The sequence below is a fragment of the Peromyscus eremicus genome, chromosome 9 (genome assembly GCF_949786415.1).
Source record: "Peromyscus eremicus chromosome 9, PerEre_H2_v1, whole genome shotgun sequence".
Taxonomy (NCBI): Eukaryota; Metazoa; Chordata; class Mammalia; order Rodentia; family Cricetidae; genus Peromyscus; species Peromyscus eremicus.
In genome coordinates, this window is record NC_081425.1 from 110610953 (window position 1) to 110629396 (window position 18444).

Consider the following 18444-nt stretch of genomic DNA (forward strand, 5'->3'; position numbering starts at 1 on the left):
AGATGTACTCATGAAGCTCAGAGGACAACTGGAGGTAGTTAGGTCTCTCCCTCAACAACGTGGGTCAAGGAATCAAACTCAGCTAGTCAGGTCCGGCAGCAAGCACTTTTATCCACTGAGCCGACTCTCCCACACCGCAGCTTAATGTCCTACTTCTTCGGTGTAATAGTCTGTCTCCCTGTGTCCTGTGTGCCTTCATGTTATTCCTCATAATTTTTATTGCTATCAATAAAGTTACAATAAAAATTCTTCTAAAGCGTACTTACATTTTTATGCTTTGATTTTTTGAGCTAGATTTTTAAGAGAAAATTGTTCAAAGGCATAAACATTTAACATTTTAATAAAGACGATAAGGTTATTTTTCAGCATGTTTTTACCTATCACATAACTTCTAGCAGGATACAATACTGCCTTTTACTCACCTCGTTAAAAACACTGTTCTTATAGTGTCTGTGGGATTTTCCCCAACTTGATGAATAAGAAATGGTCTTTAAAAATAATCCTGAGTGAGGTAACCCAGACCTAGAAAGACAAACATGGTATATACTCATTCATAAATGGATATTAGACGTAAAGCAAAGGATAATCAGGCTACAATCCACAGCCCGAGAGAAACTAGGTAACAAGGAGGACCCTAAGAGGGATGCATGGATTGCCCTGGGAAGGGGAAATAAATGAGATCTCCTGAGTAAACTGGGGCAAGGAAGGTGTGGAGGGGCGGGAATGGAGGATGGGAACATGAGGGACCTGGACGGTTGATTTGGGGAAGGATGGAGAGCAATAAGAGAGATATCTTGATAAAGGGAGTCACTATGGGGTTAGGAAGAAATCTGGTGCCAGGGAAACTCCCAGGAATCCAAAAGGATGATCCCACAATAGTGGAGAGGGTTTCTGAACTGGCCTTCTCCTGTAATCAGATTGGTGAATACCCTAACTGTCATCATAGAACCTTCATCTAGTAACTAATCGAAGTAGATGCAGAGATCCACAGCCAAGCACTGGGCTGAGCTCCAGGAGTCAAGTTGAAGAGAGGAAGGAAGGATCATATGAGCAAGAAAGTGGTCCAGGTCATAATGAGGAAACCACAGAGACAGCTGACCTGAGCTTGTGGGAGCTCAAGGACTGTAGGCCGACAGCTGGGGATCCTAGGCCCTCTGTGTGTGGGATACAGTTGTGTAGCTTGGTCTATTTGTGGTGCCCCAGCAGTGGGTGCAGGATCTGCACCTGGTGCACGAGCTGGCTTTTTGGAGCTCATTCCCTATGGTGGGACACCTTGATGGGGGCTTGGTCCTGCCTCAACTTGATATGTCATGCTTTGTTGACTCCCACTTGAGGCCTTACACTTTCTGAGGAGTGGATGGGGCAGAGGTAGAAAGGAGGTGGAGGGAGGGAACGGGATGAGAGGAGGGAGGGGAAATTGTGGTTGGTATGTAAAATAAATTTCAAAGATTTAATAAAAAAAAGAAATGGTCTTCTTCTTTTTCCCTATTAATTGAGTTTTCCCCCATTTGATGATTTCACACATTCATACAACGTATTGTGATCATTCATATCCTTACCTCTTATTCCTTTCCCATCCACTGACTCCATCCCTCCTTCCCAACCAGTGTCCCTTCTACTTTCTAGTCTTTGTGTGTGTGGAAGAGAAGAGGGCTTGCCATTTAGTGACAGCTACTGTGAGGGGAACCTTGTCAGTGACAGCTACTGTGTGTGGAAGGTGATCTTGTCAGCTGTAGCTACTGTGTGTGTGTGGGGGGGGGATCTTGTCAATGATAGCTACTGTGTGTGTGGGATCTTGTCCGTGATAGCTACTGTGGGGGGATCTTGTCAATGATAGCTACTGTGGGGGGGGGGGATCTTGTCTGTGATAGCTACTGTGTGTGTGGGATCTTTTCCGTGATAGCTACTGTGGGGGGATCTTGTCAATGATAGCTACTGTGCGTGTGGGATCTTGTCCGTGATAGCTACTGTGGGGGGGATCTTGTCAATGATAGCTACTGTGGGGGGGGATCTTGTCCTTGATAGCTATTGTGGGGGGATCTTGTCCGTGATAGCTACTGTGGGGAGATCTTGTCAATGATAGCTACTGTGGGGGAGATCTTGTCAATGATAGCTACTGTGTGGGGGGGATCTTGTCCGTGATAGCTACTGTGGGGGGGGGGGATCTTGTCTGTGATAGCTACTGTGTGTGTGGGATCTTTTCCGTGATAGCTACTGTGGGGGGATCTTGTCAATGATAGCTACTGTGCGTGTGGGATCTTGTCCATGATAGCTACTGTGGGGGGGATCTTGTCAATGATAGCTACTGTGGGGGGGGATCTTGTCCTTGATAGCTATTGTGGGGGGATCTTGTCCGTGATAGCTACTGTGGGGGGATCTTGTCAGTGATAGCTACTGTGTGTATGTGTGTGTGTGTGTGTGGAGGGGGGATTTTGTCAGTTAGCGATTGCTACTGCATGTTTAACTCAATATTTTTATATTTCCTGGTTATTTTCATTTAACCTTTTATGAACTACTTATTTGTAGACACTTACATTTTAAACTAGCCTTGTCTTCCTTCCTATGGATTTGATGAGCATTTGTTTATCTTTTTATACATACCATGATATCTTTTACAACATGTGGATATTAGTCTCTCTCACTTGATGATGCTGAGCACCTGACTTAGGAAGCCCCCACCCCCCAGAGTCAGCAAGATGGCTCAGCAGGTAGAGGAGCCTATCGCCAAGCCCGACAGCCTGAGTTCGATCCTTTCAACCAAGTCCTGCAATTTGTTCTCTGACTTGTACATGTGTTCCATGGCAACCCACACACACACACACATTTTCAAAATGAGGACACTGAGATGGCTCAGCAGATAAAAGCCTTACCTCCAAACCTGATAGCCTGACTTAGATTCCCAGAATACACATGGTGGAAAGAAAGAACTGGCTTCCACAAATTGTCCTTAGCCCTTTACATGTATGCTGTGGCATATGTGTGTGTATGTGTGTATGCCACACACAATCACAAAATAAATAAAGGTTAAAAAAAAAAGCAGCTCTATCCCAAATTGTGTGGGTTGTCCTATGTTTTTCTTCTTCCTTAAGCTTCTTCTGAATTAAGATGGGCGTTTTACAATAAAGTCAACTTCTTTCAAGTGTTCAATTTGGTAGTGTTAGGGGCATTGACAAGCTTCTTTATCTAGTCTCCCAAAGAGACCTCCTTCTGACAAAGCAATTATTCCCTATTTCCTCTGCCCCATTATTTAAAATGGAGTACTGATCTACTCATCTCCCTCCTCGCTGTCTGTATTTATGTATTCTGGATATTTCATCTCAAAGACATTACATAGTATGTGGCCTTGTGTATCACAGTATTTTACTTAGCATAAAAATTTCAATATTCATCTATGTTGTAGCATGTAACAGCATTTCATTCTTTTTTAAGGCTGAATAATGTTCTCTGATATGAATAATATCCTTTAACTTTAACTTCATTTTGTTTTATAACTGGAATCTATTTTTGCATGTGGTGTGAGACAGAAGTCAAATTTTATAAAGCCACAGACAGAGAGATATAATGTGGATGCCAATACCCAGGAATAAATTGAAATGAATCCATATTCAACAAGTACATTTATGTTTATTTCTTTATTTGCATTAACCTAACTTCTAAGTACTTTTAACACATCTGATAGTGGTACCTGCCAGAGAGGAAGCAAGAGCTTAAGGCAACAAACAACCAGCATTAACCCAGCAGTGTACGCAGCCACTCTGATTCATGGGCCTTCTTATGGGTCTCCTTGCTGTGGACATTGGCAGGTCAGTGGGGGTAACATTTAATTAATCAATGTATTAGCATTACATAGCTCCTCTTAAAAGACACAGCATTCTATTTTGAAGCTGTGTGAGCTGGGAGTTCAGAAATAGCATGGGGACTCTAGCTAATCTATTTTCTAAATGTTCATTCCGGAGTGGTGGCAACTTTTGACCTTGATGCTGATTATGATTAGCATAGCAATCACTCTTCTATAATTAAAAGGCAGACGAGAATTCTTTGGCTTGTTTATTAATTCCCTTATGAATCTTGTTTTATTTTCCAACTATGAGGACAAAGTGTTTCATGAGTGAGTGTGGGTGTAAGCCCAAAGATGGAGACCAAGGCTGCTTTAAAAAGTAACCACTGCCTCCTGAATGTGACCCCAAAAGTGCAGCTCGCCCCTGGCTCTTTCCGTTCTCACTCTCCTTGGCCAAACAGTAATATGCAGTCACATGAACCTGTAACAATCCATAGCAATGATGTTGACTTTCAGCTACTAGTTTTCTAGAAGATTGGAGAGGGAAGCTGAGACTCCCTGCAGGACCAATAGTGTGAGAAACCACTACAGTGTGTGGCCATCCTTTCCCAGCCCTGCTTGTACTTGGCACAACAGCACCAAGTTCCTGCTAAGTGTCAAGCCTCTGCCTCTCTAAGAACAACTTGAATTACAGCTCGAAATCAAATTTTGTGTTTCCGTTTTAATGATGCTTATTACTTTCTGGTCACTTGATATACACAGGTACCATGCTAAGTGTTCTTGGTGCCTTGTCATTCAATCCTCCCAACAGCACGATGAGGTACAATTATCATTCCTGGTTTTCAGAGGGGGCAACTGTGGCCTTGAGGTAGGAAATAACTTGTTCAAGGTCATCTGATAATAAAGTGGGATCCAGAGAGACTCTCATGCTACCTGGGCCCTTGTGGTAAGTAAGCTATCTGGCTCCCTGAGGTTTCATTTCACCACTTGCTTCTTACAGGCTTGCATCTCATCACGGATGTTGCTCTTCCGGTGATGATGGAAGGATGGCAACAAGATACCAGCAAGCACACGCACCAGACCCTTCTACACCCTGTCATTTCTGCCTGACTGCTAATGCTATAGGTGACTCTGTCATGATTCCCATTTCGCATGTGAGAAAGTGAGGCCCAGAGAGGTCTCACAGCAGGAGAGCATCAGTGGTTGTGGTGGGGGCTTCACAGTTGTGTCAGCTCCCTGTCTCATTACCATACATTGCTTTGCAGTTCACTCCAAGACAGCACACTTCCTCTTGTCTTATATCCCTGCAGGAAGTGGCTCAGCAGCTCTTCACCTCCCACTTCCTCTGTCAAGCTTTGTTTTGAAGCTCTTCTCTGCAGGATGTTCTTGTCTAATAATGCTCTCAAAAGTATGGGCTCTGGAGTAACCAAAGTCAAGAAGCACAGAGGTAATTGCATATCCTTGTTTATTGTTGCACTATTTACAACAGCCACAATATGGAGCCAGCCTAGATGCCCATCAGCACGTGACTGAGTAAAGAAAATGTGGTGCACACACAGAGCTGAATTTTATACAATCCTAAAGAAGACAAAGGTAGCGTGACATTAGAGGGAAACGCATGCAGCTGGAGACTCAGGAAGATCAATATGTTACCTTTTCTACATGGAACCTAGATTTAAAAGTATATATGTGTTTGTATAAAAAAATGTAAGGGTAGGTCCTGTTAATAGTGCTTATTGTCTCAGGGTTCCCTGTGATGCCCAATTGCTCTCTGTGAACAGCCATCTAAGGACTAGAAAGGAAATAAAAAGGGAACATATTGGTTCTTTCTCACAGCTGAGGCACTGATTCAGGAACTCCTTTGGAGCAAATGTCCATCAAAGTTTCTTGTCAACCTTGCTATCTTGAACAAGAAAAATCTACTGACCTGTAAGAATAGATGTCTGAAGTTATGTGCTGAAGTTAGAATAGTAAGTGTTCAGATACATTCTCAGAATGGCCTCACATTAGGGACTCCAAAATACACATTGATTGTCTTGCCTTAAAGTAACCATGTACCTAAAAGAAATAAGAATAATGATAAAACTACCCCAAAACAAAATATACTGAGCACTTATATGCTATTATTTTAAGAACCGCAGATGTACTAACTCTCTATTTTTGGGAAGCAAGTGCAATTATTTTCTCTAAATGCAAGCAGAGAAATGAAGAGGAAGGAAGGTTAAATACATCAGCTGCCATACAAGAGGGCCAGGACCAAGCTTGTCTGTGCCAGCTCTCTGCACAGCCCACACATTTACACTGTTTGTTCCACTGAAATCCAGGGCTTGAGGAGAAAGAGTTGCTCAGATGAGGATGAATAGGCTTTTGAAGTTGTGCCAGTTGCACCCTGAAGATGCCAATGGCTTCTGCATATCATCCCGTTTAGTCCCTATAGCCACATTTTGAAGACTGTTCTACTATCATCTCACTATAAGAGTCTGAAACTAAAGTTTAGACCAAGTGAGATAGTTGTTCAAGACAAATAGCTGGTGAGTAGGCAAGTCAACAGTGGAGCCCAAGGCCTATCTGGCTGCAAATACAACTTGCAAGACATCTTCTGATGTGGTTTTACTGCACAGAGAGAAGAGATGGCTATTTATGTGGATTGAGTCTCATTAGAAATCTGACTGTTGACCTCCTTCTGCCATCTTTCGATTGTCACATGCTTCCTACCTTAGCCTTCTTGGCTTCTCATTTCTATTAGAAGGTATATTGAAAAATCATATATTTATTCAGATTTTCCATTTATGAGGAGTTCAAAAAATCCTTCTGATCTCTCCTTTCAATATCCTTTTTCTTCCTGGACTATCAGCCATCCCCATATTTCAGAATATAGTCCATTCCAGCCTTAACTCTTTGTCTTATCATTAGTGTGTGTGAGTGTGTGTACATGTGTGTACATACATGAGTATGATGATGAGAGGTCAATATTGTGTCTTGCTCAGTCACTTTCCCCTTTATTTTTTGAGAGGCAGTCTCTCCATTCAGATAGGCTGGCTGACCAAAGGACTGTAGGGACCCACCTGTCTTCAGCTCCCCAATGTTGGGGTTGTCGATGTATGCTGCCACACCTGTCTTTTTACATGGATGCTAGGGACCAGAACCCAGATCCTTATGTTTATGCAGCAAATATCTTACTGACTGATTCATCTCCCCAGAACCTTTGTGTTTAGTTTTGACGTCTAGATAAACTCAGATATCTCTCCTAAGATCCAGACTTCACTTCTATTCATCAATTGGGCATAACTGATATTTGGGAATTGTCCAACCATTTTGGGCCTTCTCTTAATTTTCTAGCTTCTGACTATGATATACACATTCCTGGTCACTCAGGCCTAAATCAGAAGGACTTTTATTCTTCTTGAAAATCCAATTCATGTATTTACCTATTAATTATGAATGAAATGATATAGTGATATGGAACCATTCATCCACTTATCAAATTCTACATGTTAGCTACTACACCATGGACACAAGGCCAGGTCCGACAAAAGACGGCAAGTGTAGGTCATGGCAATATATGCAACAGTAAATAGACAAGGGTAAGTGAACAAAGGAAGGCGGGAATGGACTATATTCTGAGATATGGGGATGGTTGATAGTCTAGGAAGGAAAAGCACATCAAAAGGAGAGATCAGAAAAAATTTTTGAACTCCTCCTAAATGGAAAATCTGAATAAGTTTTTCAAAGTAGGGGCTAGCAGTCACCTTCCCCACTTCTCTGTCTCTCACATACCCAGTAACCACCATATCTCAAGTACAGGGAAGAGATGGGAAGTTCAGAATCTCACTCTGAATCCCAGGCTGCACCACATGGCATTTAAGTCCTGCACCACCTCATTAAGGTCTCCATCTGCTTTATTTTCTCATCTGTTTAACAGCAAGATTCTGAGAGGGTGTAATGGGAGATGAGAAGCATCGTCTTCATAACCTTCAAAAACTGGTTCTAGATTTGCAGAAGGACTCGATTATGGGAGAGGGGGCTAGAAACAAGAAAGCTAGAAATGGGCCCACAGAGGCAGGGCAAAATGAGACTGGAATTTTCTCCATGACTGAGACCTGAGGTTGCCAAACTACATACAGCCATGAGCTAGCTTTGATCCGTTGCCTATTTTTATAAATAAAGTTTTACTGGAACACAGGCAGGCTCATTTATGTACATGTTGCCCATGGCTGCTTTGGGGTGGAACAGCACAGCTGAGTTCAAACCATGGGGGCTGAGGAAACCAAATTATATATTTGTTTTATTTGTCCTTTGATAGAAGATGTTTCCCAGCTGTAGTTGCAGACACACAGCATTTCCCACACCAGGCATACAGGTGCTTCTTCCCTGGCCTTTCTACATGGCCACTTTCTTAGGTTTAAGACCTCACAATCACTAACAGGGAAGTTTGTGGAGCTGAAAAGAAGCCCCTGTATTTGATCCCCACTGTTAGACTCTTTCATGGCGCTACTGTAATCTGCCCCAGATTTTGTCACATATGTATCTTCTCCTGGCTGATGGTGGTACCAAGTGGACAAGAGCATGTCTGATTTGTTCATCAGCATGTGTCAAAGAGCCAGTTGTCCCTCCAAGATCAGAGGCCAAAGAAACATTCTTCCGGAGAAGGGGTGATGAGTGAAATAACACCATGTTGTGGGTCACTTAATAGGTTCTGGATTTTAAAATGAATGCTAGAAATATTGAAACTTAAAGCAATTGCCCAGGCAACAAAACAGGAGCAGAAAATAACTTTCCAGAGACCAAGGTGGATGATGTCAGTGTAAGCTGAAAACAAGCAAGTGTGTGAATAGGCACTGGCCCTGAAAAGGAGTGTCCAAATGGTCAATGAAAACACAAAACAAGCTTCAACTTTACTATTTGCAAAAAGTAAATTAAATCAAGTTCCAAGGCAAACTGCAAATGAAAACCAAATTTAGTAGAATAGCTAAAATTAAAGACAGAAAAACTGAAGTATCTACAAGCAGTGGGCAGAAACTACACTGCCAGTAAGGTATGCTGATGATACATGGGCTTTGAAAAATGTTTTGGCAGTATCTACTAAATCTGAGCTCATATATGTTCTGTAAGGCAAGATAATTTACACAAGAGTTCACCCAAAACACCATTCAGAATGTTGACAACATACTGTTTGGAATATTCCCAAATACCTAGGAATAAATTAGTAAGTGGTACATTTATCTGTACACACAAACACACACACACACACACACACACACACACACACACACACACACATTGGGGTGGGAAGAATAGTATACAGCAATGAAAGTGTACTGTCTGGTATCATTCTATACAACAAAATGAATGAGTTTTTCCTTTTTGGTTTTAACAGAAAACGCTAGATGCAAAATGAGTACATTTATCTGGATTTAAGACATAGGTAAAACATTTGTGCTGTTAGAAATTATGGTAGTGGCCCTCCTTGGGTAGATAGTAGCCCTCCTTGGGTGGGTAGTGGCCCTCCTTGGGTGGGTAGTGGCTCTCTTTGGGTGGATAGTAGCCCTCCTTGAGTGGGTAGTGGCTCTCCTTGTGGGGGTAGTGGCCCTTCTTGGGTAGATTGTGGCCCTCCTTGGGTAGGTAGCATCTCTTTTTGGGTGGATAGTTGTTCTCCTTGGGTGGATAGTAGTTCTTCTTGGGTGGGTAGTGTCCCTCCTTGGGTGGGTTAGCAACTAGAAAGAACAGAATGTATGCTGTTGGAGAGCTGCTAGTGTTCTATTTTTTTCCAGAACACACAAAGAAGTGTGTTCTGTTTATAGAAACATACCAAAATCACATTTGGATACAGAAATATGTTCAGCAGAAATTGGAAGTGGCCAATCATTTCCTACAGGAGAAAGATAAAATGTGCTTCCTGGAATATAAAGCCTTGAATGAAGGGCATCTAAAAATCTATAGGTCTGCTGCTCCCCACATACAACAGAAGGCCTTCATCGATTTGCTCAATTACTGTAGGAATGGACAAGCTTATTTTGCATCACGGGCCATTAGTGGTTTATACAACACATTAAGAGCAGCATCCTTGAACACTGGGTAAGTAAAAATAAAACATCAATGCTATTTTATAAGTTTTAAAACTATACTTCTATAATTCCTCCAGTTTTCATACAGAAACACTACTGTAAGGCTTTATGGCAGGACACCCCATAGCACTGATCAGGAAACTGAGGCCTAAGGGAGCATTCTCTAAGTAGTGGCAGAGGTGGGCTCCAAACCTGTTTCCTTTCCTCCTTTAGATGGAAAAACTTCCTGAAAACCTTGTGTAACATGAAATTTATATACACATAAATAATATACATGAGAATCAAACCACTGCCAATTTAGTAATGTTTTAAAGTGAGTTTGTATTTTACTATCATAGCTACACATATGCTTGAAAGTGGGCATGAAAATGAACCATGGCACACATTTGTACAGACAATGCTCAGTGTCTATATGAATTCAAGGACATCCAAGTTGTCCAAAGCTCAAGTGTCCCAAGGGTAGAGGTAAGGCATGGTGTGAGGGATTTACAAAGCCCCTGGACCTGTCTGGGACTTTGTTCAGTTTCCCAGAGTCCAGCATTCCCTGAAGATCTCTAGCCTTACTGCTTATCTTTCATCTGACTTGATACCATGAAGGCTGGCACTGCTGTTTCCTCCAGCTCATGCCCCTTTGGTGAGTGGTACTCTCAATTCTCACAGACACTCCCAATTCACATCATGTTGTAGGTATGACCTAACCCCACCCCATGGCAACCAGAACCTCCCCCTTCCTGGACATAGGGAGAGGTACAGTAGGGTAGAGTGGGGGAGACTGGGCCAAATAGGGCCGAGTGACAGTCAGAGTGGACAAAAATCACTGGGAAGCCGGAGTTGTCTGTCTCCTGTGGCTGACAGCTAGCTTGGTGGTCAACTGGATACCATATGTAAAGATGTTGGAAGTGAAGCTATCATAGAGAGAAAACAGAGTCTAGACATGGTCGGAGAGCCTGATAACATCTCTCAAACATCTGGATTCATCTGTACCTGGATCTGGTGTATCTTAAACTTGAAAGTTAGGTAAGCTGATTAAGTTTCATTTGACCTTAGTCCATTGGTGAGGTCTTTTCAGGTATGCAAGTGAATGTGTCCAGACAAAGATCCTCAAGCAGTAACATCACCTCTCTGTACTTCAGTTCGCTCATCTGAAACACAATAATAACTAGGTTCTCTTTTCAGAGAGTGAAGATGAGGAGCAGAGGAGAGAGGATAGGTGTAAGAGCAGTCAGCAGATTATAAACCAGAAGAAAATGCTTCTTCATGTTAACAGTGGACTCTTAGTTGTCATGTGGAGAGATGATGACATGAAACTATCCACTAATGTAAGAAGCGTTGGATAGCTCTTTCAAGGGCTGCTCTTGTCCCAGACGCGTGTTGAAGATGCTGAAATCTGGAGTTGGGCAACTAGGGAGGAATTACAACACAACAAGTTGTGTTTTTGTTATTTCTTTGTTTTGTTTTTAAGACAGAAAATAGCTCTATGCTAATGAGGTAGTGAAGGCACATCCTAAAGCCCACCCATGACCTCTCTCTGAAGCTGCCTTTCAGATCTGGAGGATCTGCCTGAAAGAGCATAAGGAACAAAAGCCATCAACTTCCAGTGCTAGCCGCTCGGGGCTCTGCTGAGCACATCTCCAGCCATAGAGGAGCATGGAGATGATATTAGGACTGCATTTCCAAGAGAGGTTGGTCATTCTCTAGGCAGCTGCCCATTTAGAACTCCCAAGACAAGTCTGGAGTCCCAACTGTGCTGACAACTAACTAATGAAGGTTCTTTTTGGAATATCCACCTCTGGTATATTAGAATACCTCTTTCTAGAAGGCAAGAGCTGAATCGAACCAGCCATCAATACACACTTTTCTTTTTAAGAATGCAAATAGTCTTACTTTCTTCTGGCTTTAAAAGTGTTTTTCAGATGGAAAGAGAAGAAAAAGAAAAGCATTCATATATTCTATAGATTTATATGTAAATCAATATATGCTGAAAGAGAATGTGCTGGCTAGTTTTATGCTAGCATGACACAAGCTAAAGACATTTTGGAAGAACCATAATTGAGAAATGCCCCCACCAGACTAGCCTGTAGGCAAGTCTGAACAGTATTTTCATGATTAATGACTAATGTGGGAGGACCCAGCTCACTGTGGGTTGTCCACCCCTATGCTGGTGTTCTTGAGTGTTCTTGGGAAGCAAGCCCATAAGCAGCATTCCTCCATGGCCTCTGCTTCTGTACCAGCCTCAAGGGTCCTGCCTTCACTTCCCTACAGCTGACTGTGGAGCTGTAAGGTGAAGTAAACCCTTTCCTCCATAAGTTGTTTTTGGTCATGATGTTTTATCACAGCAATATAAACTCTAAGATACAGAGGGAAAATGAGAGAGAGAGAGAGAGAGAGAGAGAGAGAGAGAGAGAGAGAGAGAGAAAGAGAAAGAGAGAGTTCTATGAGATCTAGTTCTCTTTTTAAAATAAAAGCTGTATTACATTGGCTATACGGTTTTGTAACAAGCTTTTGTTACATAACATGCCAGCATCAACTTTCCTTTTCAATATCAGTAAAAGTAAGCCAAAAATGTCCATTCATTATGATCTATACTAATAGGCACTTAGGAACTCTTTCTCTAACATTTTAACTATTCTGAACAGTGGATGAGGTTGAAATCTGCAGTTAAACTATAAAATTTAGCATAAATATTCAAAGTAATATCAGATTAAAGTTAAAATCATTAAGGTAAACATTTAAAAGGCATCACTTTGTCACATGGTCTTCTAAATCAAGCTATTGTTTGTTACACATGGATAAATCTCTGTAGGTATACTTGCTTTGGGGAAGAATAGGAAACCAATAAAGGCAATGGCTTTGGGAACTGACTGGGATGTATGTTGTCACAAGTCTGTAAAACAACCACAAAACACTTGCAATAATTTGACTCCATTTGCCTCATCCTTTGGCAGCTTCCAGGTTTCTGGGAAACCTAACGTTTGAAACCACTGGACTTTTCATAACTATATCAATGCCAGGAGAGCCTTTGTACTTCTTGGGAAGATCGACATCTGTCATTCTCCACAGCCTGACAGAAATTTGGCATCTTCTGCAAAGCCTCCTCCATTCTCATAGCCATGTACCGAGCTTACCATGTAGCTGTGTGTGTGTGTGTGTGTGTGTGTGTGTGTGTGTGTGTGTGTGGTCTTCTACTGGACTGAGAGAGAGGGGCAATGTTTATACTTTGCTTCTTTCTAGCGCCTCTTAACTATGACTTCCTGCCCAGCATAAATGATCATTGAGGTCAGTGTGGAAAGTAAACAGCAAGAAGGTATCCACCGATAAACACTGAATGAATGTTGACTACATTTATTTACCCCTACTTCATTTCTTTCCAGAGTCTTCAAATCCCAAAAAGTGGATAAGTAAATGCAAAATGAAACCATAGGGTCTCATTATTTTCTCATTTTATAGATAAAGGAAGTAATGGATGAAAACATAGGGAGTCTCTAAGATTATGTAAACTGTCCAAGGTCATAACACTAAGGAATGTTTGAATTTAAGTTTGTAGTGTTCAAAAATTATGCTCTCAATAATGAGATTATCTCACTCTCCATTGAAGATGCTGGTAAGCCACAAGCCACATGGCAAGGTATAGATTAATAGAAATGGGTTAATTTAAGACATAAGAACAGTTAGCAAGAAGCCTGCCACGGCCATACAGTTTGTAACCAATATAAGTCTCTGTGTTTACTTGGTTGGGTCTGAGCGGCTGTGGAACTGGCAGGTGAGAGAGATTTATCCTGACTGTAGGCTAGGCAGGAAAACTCTAGCTACACTCCATCTCTAACTATTTGAAGAAACTAATGCTACAAGATTTTAAATCCATACTGAGTGACATTCAAAACTGAGCGAGAGAGAGAAACGTTTATGAGAGGCTGAGGCGAGGCTTAGTTGATGAAGTGTCAGCTGTGTAAGTGTGAGGACCACATGGTGCCCAGCACAACGACACAGCGCCAGGTGCGGCAGTATGTGCCTGTAATCCCGGCCTGGCAGCGGGTCTGGGAAGGCAGAAGTAGAAGCCTCACTGGGGCTTGCTGTTCAGGCAGTATAGCTGAGATGTCAAGTTCCAGGCTCAAAGAGAAACGTGAAAACCAGTTGAGGAAGACATTTAACATTAACTTCCAGGCTCCACACATATGCATAAGCACATGCAAAAATATATAATAAAAAATATATAAAATATATAAATAGGATATATAAAAGAATAATGAAATATAAGAAAGAAAAATCTATAAGAAAACCATCCAATTTTTCAACAGTCTCAGTAAAAATGGATTCTCTGTGACAACTTGTGGAGGACCACCAAGATATCTACTAGAAATGTTCAGTGAAAAGAGCTGTCAGAATCTGCCTTTTCCCTTTGTGCCCTAAGGAGAGTCTCCTTGGGTAGACAATGGAATAATATTTTCAAGTATATAATAAATATACTTAACAAATTACCATTAAATCCTTTCATCATCAAATCAGCACATACAAAATTAAAATAAATTAGACTAGAAAAGGATAAACTTACCATAACACAAATGCTAGTTAAATTAATATTGACAGTGTTCTAGGTGAAGGCCAAAGGTGAGCTAGCCTCTACTCTCCATGATGAGCCCTGGCAGAAGCTAAAACCACGTGGAGTTGGGTGACTCTGTGGATGGAGCCAGAAGCCATAGAAACTGGCAATGACTTTTGACAAGACTGTCAAGAAGACCCACTACCCCAGTCCCTTCCTCCTCATGAGTGGTAATCCCACCTGCCCTCACTCAGAAACACACTGTCCTCAAGGTCCCTGCAACGCTCACTCGGGTTTTTCACCTCAGCATCCCACACCATGCACAAGGCCAGATCTGAACTCATGGCTCCTCTCTTAGTGGCAAACCTTGTTTAATCTTAGTTCTTACTCCTGTGTATAAGAGTTTTATCATGCACGCATTCATTTATTCAAGAGTTTATGGAATGTCCACCATGAGCTTATCACTGGTACAGGCACAGGGTACCTCTGCTTTGTTCACCAAGTGTTATTGTCTACATAGCAGATATTATAGTGAAAGAGAAAGTAGATAAATGAAGAAATAAATATACTGCCTAGAGAGAGAGCTCATTCCACAAAGTACTTGAGGACTTGAGTTTGGTTCCCAGAACCTATGTTTATAAAAACAAATAACAAAAAGCAATCCTAGTACTGGTAAGGCAGATAGAGGCGGATCCCTGAGGCTCACTGAGCAGCCACCCTAGTCGGGAGGGAGGGAGAGAGACAGGGAAAGGGTGAGAGGGAGGGAGGGAAGGAGACAGGAGGGGAGGAGGAGGGAGGGGGAGAGGGAAGGGGGAGAGAGAGGGAGGAAGGAAGGGAGGGAGGAGGAGACACTAAACGTAACTTTAAGGATTGTTGAATGATTAATATGAACACAAATACAGGAAAAGCTGGAGGTAGCAAAGGAGGAGTGCTGTGGGACGGTCTTTCTGTATGCTGTGAATATGCATTGCTACTATTGGTTAGTAAAGAAGCTGTTTTGGCCTATGACAACACAGGATACAGCCAGGCAGGAAATCTAAGAAAGATATGGGGAGAAAAAAGGTGGAGTTGGGGAGATGCTGCGAGCCATCAGGGGAGCAAGATGTAATAAAACACAGGTAAAGCCATGAGACTTGTGGTGATACATAGATGAGTAGAAATAAGTTAATTTAAGATGTTATAGCTAACTATCGATAAGCCTGAGCCATTGACAAAACAGTTTGTAATTAATATTAAGCCTCTGAGTGATTGTTTTATAAAAATGGCTACTGCCCAGGTGGGACTGGGTGGGACTGAGACACTTCAGTCTACATTTGTAGTAGGTGAACTAGAGCCGTAGGAAAGACTTTCAGGGAGAGGTGGTACAGCAGCAAAGACTGCAATGTACTGGGAAAAGAGGTCATGTGAATATCTAAGGAATATGTCCAAGACAGAGGTGAAGGTACAGGCAAAAAAGGGGCACATACCTGCAAGAGAAGAGCCATGGTGTGCTGGGGAGTAGCCAGACCTAACAAGTGAGCAGGTCAAACAAAATTTGGAGTGGGAAAAGAGAAGAATTAGAAGACCAGATGAAAATGCCTCTTGGCTCCAGCAGGGCAAAGAAGGAGTGATAAGAAGGCCCCTCATTTGAGATCCATTTTGAAGCAAACCTGGTAAGGATTGCTGGTGAACTGGCTGCCAGGGAAGAAGGTGTCTGAATTGATCAGATCCTTTTCATGCTAAAGAATTCCAACCAGGATTTTCATGCAGGCACTGAACTCCAGAGTTGAGAAAAATCCATTCAAAAGGCACAGAGGAGTATAGCCCCTTCCATCAGTCAGCCATTTCCTTCATCTAAGGTCCTACAAAGGGGCTGAGGAGAGTGGGCATGATGGATTCTAGAAACAAGGAATTCACAGGGAAAAGGTGATGATAAAGACAAGCAGCACTGGGAGAGAATGTGCTGGAAGTAGCTAAGGCATGGAGGAGGATGCTTCTGGAAGTAGCTAAGGCATGGAGGAGGATGCTTCTGGAAGTAGCTAAGGCATGGAGGGGTATGCTTCTGGAAGTGGCTAAGGCATGGAGGAGGATGCTTCAGGAAGTAGCTAAGGCATGGAGAAGTACGCTTCTGGAAGTGGCTAAGGCATGGAGAGGTGCACTCCAGACATTATGAGCTTGACCTCTTCCCATAAGTTCACAGTGACACACTGAGGCCCTCAGGTGCATTGGAAATATTGGCATAGGGACTCTACACTCTTCCTTGTGGGTAGGGTTGTCCTGCACACTGTAGGATAATTAGCACAGGCTTTGGCCTCTACCCATAGATCCAGAAAATATCCCTGCCTCTGCCCCCAGATGTTACAATCAATGTCTTCAGAATTTGCCTAACATCTTCTGGAGAAGAAAGTCCTCAAGTTAATAAGCACTCCATCAGAGGGTAGCCCTGAAGCCTTCCCAGTGGGGACACGTGCACATATGTCATGAAGTGGCTTCATAAATGAGCACAGCCTCAATGAAAATGCTTTACAATTCTTTTGGCAGGAGATTTTTTTTACTACCTTTCCAACTGGAAGAGAATGCTCCTTCCCTCTGAACCTCTGGCAAGCATGTCCAACCTGTGATACTGCAACAGGATGTTTTCATCTATGAAGGTCACTCTGGAAAACTGGGAACCAATCATATGCAACCAAGTTACCAAAAAAAAAAAATACAAAAAGAAAATCTCAAAATGTTGTGGGTAACTTTATAGTTTTGTGTCAGAGGACATCAGTTTCCATAGATAACATTAGGCCCTCAAGCTGAGGGCTGGACACTCATGCTGAAGCTCTCAGCATAGGCTGCCTGTCACTAGCAGTCCTCGCAAACCACCAGCTACTTCGGTATCTATCCCCTTGGGTAAAACCCATTGCATCATTCAGATCTCAGATCCGTTATACTCCCTGGGAAACTTTCTGTCACCATGATTGGGTAAGATCTCTTGAACCTTCAGGGGTATCTATCTCTGTTTTTTGTTGCTGTTTGTTTGTTTTCTCTTTTTTTAAAAACAATGTCTTCCTAGTTTGCAATTATAGTTACATTTGAAGAATAATTTGATTATCCTTTTCCCTCACGGGAGAGTGGCCTCCACTCTAATGCAGGTGGAACTCTGGCTATCTCACACTGTATTAAACTTCAGTCCCTCATGCAGTTCCTGCATGAGACTCAAAGCTTATTGAACAAATAAATGAGTAGATAAATTAAAATATTTGTAAAGTACCCCCACAAAATGCTGTCACAATAAACAACAAATGGTTGTGGCATTATGATTATTATCTTCAGCAGACTCATGTTCAATGATTCATTTCCTTCCTCATTCCCTCTTTCTCTTTTTTTGTCATTTCTATTTTCTCCTGGTCTATAAAAGGCCTGGAGCTATGCAAAGTAAACTCTTCTTATAAAAGGTTTCAGAAGAGACTAAATCTAAAAGTCTCATAGACCCTACGCTACCATTTAAACACATGATGTTTGTCGTAGGTTTTTCCAGGTGCAAATGTCTGGGCTCTGGACCACCCTATGTTAAATTCCAGAGCAGATATACAGACAACCTGAGCCACAAACTAGCTTGACCTTAGGTTTTTCAGGTGAGTTCACTTGTAGGATGAATGGCTAAGGACAAGATAGATGTCTGAGGGCTGAGAAGGGAGACAAGGGCAAGGAAGGCAATCCTGGAGCTTGAGTCTCCTTTCCAGAGACAGTCCCATGTCACAGACGATTGGATTGAATAGAAGTACAATCCAATTGTCTGTGACAATGGAGCCCATTTGAGCTGAGCAGTCCTGCTGTCTGCAAGGGATGCTTCATCTTCTCAGAAGTGACCCAGGCCCTCTCCTTTCCTTTTGACTTATTTAAGTAATCCATTTGCCTAAGGTATGTGCCATCCAAAGACGCACAGAAACGCCAGGAACTCCACTTGCAGCCATTGGCATGGTTGACAATGACTAACTCCTGTTGGGTAGAGTGGACAACATTTCACACAGTCTGTTCCTGACACCATATCTGGATGCTGTTGGCACGGTGATAATGCTCATAATCAATCCACAGAATGA

General features: G+C 42.2%; 1 long non-coding RNA gene across 2 annotated transcripts; it reads left to right on the top strand.

Annotated features, from left to right (window-relative positions):
• Positions 1 to 9577: 9577 nt before the first annotated feature.
• Positions 9578 to 16373, top strand: LOC131920175 (uncharacterized). 2 transcript variants are annotated; one of them, XR_009381528.1, is made up of 4 exons: positions 9578 to 9853; positions 10367 to 10860; positions 11378 to 11525; positions 15397 to 16373. It is a non-coding gene; the product is annotated as an uncharacterized LOC131920175 (long non-coding RNA). The 2 variants fall into 2 exon arrangements; XR_009381527.1 differs by lacking the exon at positions 10367 to 10860.
• The last annotated feature ends 2071 nt before the right edge of the window (positions 16374 to 18444 follow it).